Here is a 9,689-nt window from a genome sequence, read left to right on the forward strand (position 1 = left end):
GCGGGGGAGTTCTCTGTCTTTGAAATCATGGTAATTCTATAACTGCTCACCGCGACTCTCTTCTCCCTACACTATCTCACTGGAATGAAAACAGGAGTGCTCCAGGTAGGATAATCACTTGAGCCTGTACGCTGTAGTCAAACGGGGAATGTTTCTAGCTAATCCCGTCACAGAGAGCATCGAGGATTGGGCCCTGTTGATATCTGTCTGATTTAACAAGGTGAGTTTTAAGAACTCTCCAGATTCAGGTCTCAAGTTTGTTTAATGACTTTTTCTGTACACAAGTCCAAGGAGAATTAAGCCATTGTTACTCCAGATCTGTTGCAGCAGAAGAAAATTGATGATGTTAAAACAGAACAATTCTCTATAATATTACGCAAAAATTAACTCCTGTCGTAGACCGAGCTATCCTGATCTAGGGTAGGTTCAGGGTGATAATTATCTGCAAATAATACCCTATCACAGATTAATTAACTAGGGTAAAGTTGCCCACCAGGGAGTTATTAATCTGCGAGTGATTGGGTATTTTGTGATCGTTATTCAGGAGTGTTTCGTTCTCCAGACAAGGTCCTCTTTGGGAGCGATTGCACTCTTCCCTGGTTCCACACGGAAAAGTCAGCCAGTCCACTGGAAGTGAGGAGATTAAAATCTGTGGCATGTAGAAGGTTAATGTGCAGTGAGAAATGAAAATGTTGAAAGTGAAATAGAAAGCAGGTTTTAATGATTTGAAGTCTTTGAAGAATGAACATAGATCTACACTCAGTAACCACTTTATCAGATACATCCATACACTTGCTCGCTAATGCAAATATCTAATCAGCCAATCATGTGGCAGCAACTCAATGCATAAAAGCATGCAGACATGGTCAAGAGGTTCAGTTGTTGTTTAAGCCAAATAATAGAATGGGTAAGAAACGTGATCTAAGTGACTTTGACCATGGAATGATTGTTGGTGCCAGACGGGGTGGTTTGAGTATCTCAGAAACTGCTGATCATCTGGCATTTTCATGCACAACAGTCTCTAGAATTTACAGAGTACGGTGTGAAAAACAAAAAAAAACCCAACTCCAGTGAGTGTCAGTTCTGTGGGTGAAAACGCCTTGTTAATGAGAGAGTTCAGGGGAGAATGGCCAGACTGGTTCAAGCTGACGGGAAGGTGACAGTAACTCAAATAACCACACATTACAACAGTGGTGTGCAGGAGAGCATTTCTGACTTTACAACACATCGAACCTTGAGGTGGATGTGCTACAGCAGCAGAAGACCACAAACATTCACTCAATGGCCTCTTTATTAGGTACCCCTATATCTAATAAAGTGGCCGCTAAGTGTAGAACAATACAGCACAAGAACAGGTCTTTCAGCCCACAATGTCTGTACTGAACACCATGCATAATTAAACTAAATCTCTTCTGTCTGTACATTATCCATATCCTTCTATTCTCTGGATATTCATCTGCCTGTCCAAATGTCTCTTAAACACTCTTGTCTAAGTTTCCAATACCTATTAAGTTCTCCCAATGACATGCATCTCAAATAGCTTCCGACAACCAAGTCCAGCTCCTGGCCTTCACGTGTGGCTTAGCTACTAAGCCCAGCAGAACCACTTCTACCGACAGGAGAAAGGGCAAAGTCGGGTTACTGGCACCTTAGAACCAGTCACTTTGGGCAGGTGGGGCTCGCCCGACGTGGTTGACAGGAAAACTGATCTCAAGCGTGGACTGCCTTGTGGCTATACTACTCATAGGGAAGGCTCCAGGAATGAACCCTGAAGGACAATCTGGATCTGGAGTCTCTAAGGCAGTCCTATGTTGGCTTCAACACTGACTGGCAGCTGCCGTCGCCACACTGGTGGCAAACTATCAGTGCCTGCTGTTCCTCTGAAATGATCAGCTGTGTGCAGAAGGGGAGCCTTCCACAAGGGCAGCAGCTTGTTCTCCATGTTGGCTTCCATATCATTGAACACTAGGCACACAACATCTGTGCCCATAGTGACCGTATGCTCCTCCTCCAAGGACACCCAGGCGCAGACGTAACCCTGAAAGACGGGCAGACAGTCAGCTTGGGCAGAGCCCTTTACTGCCGGCCGCTTGGACTTATGGATGACCATCTTGGCCGGGCTCAGAAGCAAGCCCACCAATAGATCCCTGAGCGACCCACCCCCATCTGTACTGGGTGCCCATAGCCTGAGGAGCAGGCCTTTAGTGATTCAACCTTTCATACTTCATATAAACATTGTGTACCGTCCTCTCCTGGCCACAGAAAGGACAGGAGGATGGGCTGTAGATATCTTAGCATGCCACTTCCATCCCAGTCCCCAGTGTACAGGGGAAGGACTCCTGAATAAAGAGACTTTCACTGGGGACATTCCTCATCGCCAGCCGGTAAAGTAGGTCACCACAGCATGTCCAGATGGCACGGATAAAGTTATTGGCCCATTCAGTCAGCGGAAGTGTATCGCTCCCCGTCTCAAGGATAGATGAATAATAATATTTTTCACTACACAACGAGGAAGATGTAACCCTGCTCTGACCTGAATATAAACCTTTGATGAGTTTGAACCCACAACCTTTTCCTTAGGAGTCTCCTTCGACTCCAGTTGTGCAGTGTGTGACCAGGACAAGGCAGGATGCAGGGCCCAAGACAGGTAGGAGACAGGTGGGCAGTTAAAGTGTGAACTTCCCATCTCCTTCCGTGCATTTCCCATTGCATGGACCAGGTGTCCTCCACACCGTTCTGAAAGACCCTTCACTCTTAATGAGAGCTAGGAATTCTCAGGAGTCCATGGCCTCCTCTACTACCACTCTCAGATTTAAGAAGCAACATCATATATTCCATCTGGGTAGCTATCACTAAAGAGGTAGTGCTGAGTGAACTTGTGGGCCTAAAGGTACATAAGTCCCCTGGCCCTGATGGAATGCATCCCAGGGTACCGAGAGAAATGGCAGAGGTTATAGTTGAGACTTCAATGATAGTTTACCGAAATTCTCTGGACTCTGATTGTATCTAGGTTTGCAGGTAACACTAAATTGAGTGGAAAAGCATATTGTGCAGAGGATACGGTGAGTCTGCAGAGGGATATGGATAGGTTAAGTGAGTGCGCGGGGGTCTGGCAGATGGAGTACGATGTTGGTAAATGCAAGGTCATCCACTTTGGAAGGAAAAATAGAAGATTAGGTTATTTAAATGGTGAAAGATTGCAGCATGCTGCTCTGCAGAGGGACTTGGGAGTGCTTGTGCATGAATCACAAAGGGTTGGTTTGCAGGTGCAGCAGGCTATCGAGAAGGCAAATGGGACGTTGGCCTTCATTGCTACAGGGATTGAATTTAAGAGCAGGGAGGTTACACTGCAACTGTACAGGGTACGGGTGAGGTTGCACCTGGAGTACTGCGTGCAGTTCTGATCTCCGTACTTGAGCAAGGATGTACTGGCTTTGGAGGTGATGCAGAGGAGGTTCACCAGGTTGATTCCAGAGATGAGAGGATTAGACTATGAAGAGAGATTTTGCTGCCTGGGACTCTTCTGGAATTCAGAAGAATGAGAGGAGATCTTATAGAAACATATAAAATTAAGATAGCGATAGATAAGATAGAGGAAGGAAAGTTGTTTTCACTGGTAGGTGCAACTAGAACTAGGGGACATAGTCTCAAGATTTGGGGGAGTAGACTTAGGACGGAGATGAGGAGGAACTGCTTTTCCCAGAGAGTGGTGAATCTGTGGAATTCTCTTCTCACTGAAGCAGTGGAGACTACCTCAGTAAATATATTTAAGACAAGGTTGGGTAGATTTTTGCACAGTAGGATTATGGGGAAAAGGCAGGTAGGTGGAGATGAGCCCATGGCAGATCAACCATGATGGTATTGAATGGCGGAGCAGGCTTGATGGGCCAGATGGCCGACTCCTGCTCCTATTTCTTATGCTCTTATGTTCTATTGTGGTTCAAGTGAAAGTTTATTGTCATTCAGCTGTACACATGTACACCGTCAAATGAAACAACATTTCTCCAGACCAAGGTGCACAACACAGTATGAATACAATAACTCACACATAAGACATAAAGTAATCTTTCCACCATTAAATTAACAAACAATAAGGTGCATTTATGACACCAGTCAAGAAGTAAACGGTAAACACTACTTGCACTTCATAGGTGATGAGACCTAGGTGGTGGCAGAGAGTTCAGTAGTCTCACCGGCTGGGGGATGAAGTTGTTTCCCATCTTAATATTCCTTGTCCTAATGCTGTGGTATCTTCTGCCTGATGGGAGGAGGACAACGCTGGATGAATGGGAGGGATCATTGAAATACGAAGAGCCTGGTGGAGCAGACTCGATGGGCTGAATGGCATAATTCTGCTCCTATGTCTCATGGTCTAAATATTCCTGATGAGTGGAAGAGAGATCCCAATGATCCCTTCAGCAGTCCTTGCAATCTTTTCTATGGTCTTATGGTCAGAGTTTCTTTGTATTTCTTTATTTTCCTGTAAATGCCTGTAAGAAAATTAATTTCAAGCTAGTATATAACAACATACACTCAGTTGCCACTTTATTAAGTACACCTACTCATTAATGTAAATACCTTATCAGCCAATCATGTGGCAGCAACTCAATGCATTAAAGCATGCAGACATGGGAAAGAGGTTCAGTTGTTTTTCAGAGAAAACATCAGAATGGGGAAGAAATGTGATCTAAGTGACTTTGACCATGGAATGATCGTTGGTGCCAGATGGGGTGGTTTGAGTATCTCAGAATCTGCTGATCACCTGGCATTTTCATGCACAACAGTCTCTAGAATTTACAGAGTACGGTGTGAAAAACAAAAAAAAAATCCAGTGAGCAGCAGTTTTGTGGGTGAAGATGCCTTGTTAATGAGAGAGGTCACAGGGAATGTCCAGACTGGTTCAAGCAGACAGTAACTCAAATAACCACGCGTTAACACAGTGGTGTGCAGAACATTGTCTCTGAACGCACAACACATCGAACCTTGAAGTTGATGAGCTACAGCAGCAGAAGACTATGAACGTACACTCAGTGGCCACTGTGTGTTTACTAACATGTGGGGAAGAGGCTTTAGATTAATTAGGTGTTTTGATTTAATTCATTCTGCACCTTATTGTTCTACCTTCTGTGTAAACATTACATCATCTAAAGAGCTTATTAATCTTCTGAAAATTTCAACGTGACCTCGTCATTTGAGTGCGTTCACCTCTTGAATACCATTCTGCAGCCTTACTTCCTTCTCTGCCTCATTTGAATACTACAGTGCATCTCGTTAGTTGAATCCCAATCTGAGTCTGACTGGCTCAGTGCCAGAAAGCACTTTGTTACACCGATAATCAATCTGGTTCCGTCTCCACCGTGTTGACATTAAGGGACAAGCAATTAACTGGAGAAACTCTGCAGGCCAAGCAGCATCACTGCCCATGCTCCAGGTCAAAACGGTGTAGAACATAGAACATAGAAAAAGGATCTGGTGCTTTCCCGACATATATGACGAATAAAATCTTCTTGCGCTTCTAGCTGGGTACAAGAATCGATTATAACCAATGTTTCGATAACAAAGATGGCAGAGTCTTTCATCAAAATGTCAGTCATAATTGACTCCTGTACCCAGCTGGAAGCCCGAGAAGAGTTTTTAGAACAGAATATAGAACACTGAATATGAAACATAGAACTTAGAGCAGTACAGCACAGTACAGGCCCCTTGGCACACAATGGTATACTGACCTTTTAACCTACTTTAAAATTACCTGAACCCTTCCCTCCCATATCATCATCATCATCATCATTGTGTGCCATGTTGTATGACATTGGCGATCGTGGTCTTTATCACCATGATTGTTCTAGCCAAATTTTTCTACAGCAGTGGTTTGCCATTACCTTCTTCTGGGCAGTGTCTTTACAAGAGGGGTGACCTCAGCCATTATCAACATTATCAATACTCTTCAGAGACTGTCTGCCTGATATCAGTAGTCACATAACCTGGACTTGTGATATGCACCAGCTGCTCATACGACCATCCACCACTTGCTCCATTTGGCTTCACATGACTCTGATCTGGGGCTAAGCAGGTGCTACAACTTGCCCAAGGGTGACCTGCAGGCTAGTGGAGGGAAGAATCTCCTGACACTTTCTTTGGTAGAGATGTATCTTTCCCCTCCCCCCACGCACCCATCCCTCCCATATAACCTTCCATTTTTTTCTATCATCCATGTGTCAATCAAAGAGCCTCTAAACTGTCAGAATCAGGTTTATTATCACCGGCATGTGACGTGAAATTTGTTAACTTAGCAGCAGCAGCAGTTCAATGCAATACATAATCTAGCAGAGAAAAAAATAAATAAAATAAAAATAATAATTATACATAAACAAGTAAATCAATTATGTATATTGAATAGATTAAAAAATGTGCAAAAATGGAAATACTGTATGTTAAAAAAAGTGAGGTAGTGTCCAAAAATTCAAAGGCAACACGAGTGAATCTGCAGATGCTGGAAATAAATAAAAACACAAAATGTCGTCACTACCTCCTCCCATAGATGCTGTCTGGCCTGCTGAGTTGTGCCAGCATTTTGTGTTTTTATTTGTCCAAAAATTCAATGTCCATTTAGGAATCGGATGGCAGAGAGGAAGAAGCTGTTCCTGAATCGCTGAGTGTGTGCCTTCAGGTTTCTGTATCTCCTACCTAACAGTGGGTAAAGGGCATGTCCTGGGTCCTGGAGGTCCTTAATAATGGACGCTGCCTTTCTGAGACACAGCACCCCAAAGATGTCCTGGGTACCTTGTAGGCTAGTACCCAAGATGAAGCTGACTAGATTTACAACCTTCTGCAGCTTCTTTCAATCCTGTGCAGTAGCCCCTCCACACCAGACAGTGATGCAGCCTGTCAGAATGCTCTCCATGGTACAACTATAGAATTTTGCGAGTGTATTTGTTGACATGCTAAATCTCTTCAAACTCCTAATAAAGTATAGCCACTGTCCTGCCTTCTTTATAACTACATCGATATGTTGGGACCAGGTTAGATCCTCAGAGAACTTGACACCCAGGAACTTGAAACTGCTTACTCACTCCACTTCTGATCCCTCTATGAGGATTGGTATGTGTTCCTTCATCTTACCCTTCCTGAAGTCCACAATCCGCTCTTTCGTCTTACTGACGTTGAGTGTCAAGTTGCTGCTGCAGCACCACTCCACTAGTTGGCATATCTCACTCCTGTACGCCCTCTCATCACCACCTGAGAATGGTTGTATTGTCAGCAAATTTATAGATGGTATTTGAGCTGTGCCTAGCCACAGTCATGGGTATATAAAGGGTAGAGCAGTGGGTTAAGCACACACACCTGAGGTGCACCAGTGTTGATTGTCAGCGAGGAGGATATGTTATCACCAATCCTCACAGACTGTGGTCTTCTGGTTAGGAAGTCGAGAATATAGTTGCTGAGGGAGGTACAGCGGCCCAGGTTCTACAACTTCTCAATCAGGACCATGGGAATGATGGCATTAAATGCTGAGCTGTAGTCGAACAGCATCCTGATTGTGAAGAGCCACTGAGATCGCATCTGCCGTTGACCTGTTGTGGCGATAAGCAAATTGCAACGGGCCCAGGTCCTTGTTGAGGCAGGAGTTCAGTCTAGTATTCCAACCCTTCAAAGCATTTCTCACTGTCAATGTCTGTGCTTCTTAGGCACTGGCATAATTGTTGCCTTTTTGAAGCAAGTGGGAACTTCTGCCCATAGCAGTGAGAGGTTGAAAATATCCTTGAATTCTTCTGTCAGTTGGTTGGCACAGGTTTTCAGAGCATTACCAGGTACTCCATTGGTACTTTCTGCCTTGCGAGGGTTCACTCTCTTTAAAGACAGTCTAACATCGGCCTCTGAGAGAGAGATCACAAGGTCATCAGGTGCAGCAGGGATCTACAGAATGTACAGTGAGTCTTTGTGGGCACACACTCATCCACACAGGTTTTAATGAAGTCGGTAACAACTGCAGCATACTCGTCGAAGTTCGAAGATAAATCCTGAATACAGTCCAGTCCACCAATTCAAAACAGTCCTGTAGGCGCTCCTATGCTTCCCTTGTCCATACCTTCTTGGTCCTCACTGCTGGTGCTGCAGTCTTCAGTCTCTGCCAATACTCAGGGAGTAGAAGTACAGCCAAGTGATCAGACTTCCCGGAGTGAGGGAGTGGAATAGATAGATAGATAGATAGATAGATAGATAGATACTTTATTCATCCCCATGGGGAAATTCAACTTTTTTCCAATGTCCCATACACTTGTTGTAGCAAAACTAATTACATACAATACTTAACTCAGTAAAAAATATGATATGCATCTAAATCACTATCTCAAAAAGCATTAATAATAGCTTTTAAAAAGTTCTTAAGTCCTGGCGGTAGAATTGTAAAGCCTAATGGCATTGGGGAGTATTGACCTCTTCATCCTGTCTGAGGAGCATTGCATCGATAGTAACCTGTCGCTGAAACTGCTTCTCTGTCTCTGGATGGTGCTATGTAGAGGATGTTCAGAGTTATCCATAATTGACCGTAGCCTACTCAGCGCCCTTCGCTCAGCTACCGATGTTAAACTCTCCAGTACTTTGCCCACGACAGAGCCCGCCTTCCTTACCAGCTTATTAAGACGTGAGGCGTCCCTCTTCTTAATGCTTCCTCCCCAACACGCCACCACAAAGAAGAGGGCGCTCTCCACAACTGACCTATAGAACATCTTCAGCATCTCACTACAGACATTGAATGACGCCAACCTTCTTAGGAAGTACAGTCGACTCTGTGCCTTCCTGCACAAGGCATCTGTGTTGGCAGTCCAGTCTAGTTTCTCGTCTAACTGTACTCCCAGATACTTGTAGGTCTTAACCTGCTCCACACATTCTCCATTAATGATCACTGGCTCCATATGAGGCCTAGATCTCCTAAAGTCCACCATCATCTCCTTGGTCTTGGTGATATTGAGACGCAGGTAGTTTGAGTTGCACCATATCACAAAGTCCTGTATCAGTTTCCTATACTCCTCCTCCTGTCCATTCCTGACACACCCCACTATGGCCGTGTCATCAGCGAACTTCTGCACATGGCAGGACTCCGAGTTATATTGGAAGTCTGATGTGTACAGGGTGAACAGGACCGGAGAGAGTACGGTTCCCTGCGGCGCCCCTGTGCTGCTGACCACCGTGTCAGACCTACAGTCTCCCAACCGCACATACTGAGGTCTATCTGTCAAGTAGTCCACTATCCAATCCACCATGTGAGAGTCTACTCCCATCTCCGTTAGTTTGTGCCTTAAGATCTTGGGCTGGATGGTGTTAAAGGCACTAGAGAAGTCAAGGAATGTAATATCACGGTAGGCATTCTTGATGGTGGTGTAGCAATGGTCCAGTGTGTTGTTTCCTCTAGTATTGCAAGCGATCTGTTGATTGTAGCAGCTTAGTGATTTTTTCAGGCTGGCCTGGTTAAAATCTCTCAAAACGCCTCCAGCACTCTCTGTTGTTTTGGAAGCCTTACTGTTCCACCATTAGGAAATCTCCATCCATTCCCACCTCAGCTCTCCCCGTTGCATTGAAACACCAACCGAGTGACATCAGTAGGTTGTTTAGGAAGCCTAACCCTTCCCACCATTATGAAATTGCCATCCATTCACCACCCAGCACTCCCTGCTGCATTGAAACACCCATTT

Source organism: Hemitrygon akajei, chromosome 3 (assembly GCF_048418815.1).
Source record: "Hemitrygon akajei chromosome 3, sHemAka1.3, whole genome shotgun sequence".
Lineage (NCBI taxonomy): Eukaryota > Metazoa > Chordata > Chondrichthyes > Myliobatiformes > Dasyatidae > Hemitrygon > Hemitrygon akajei.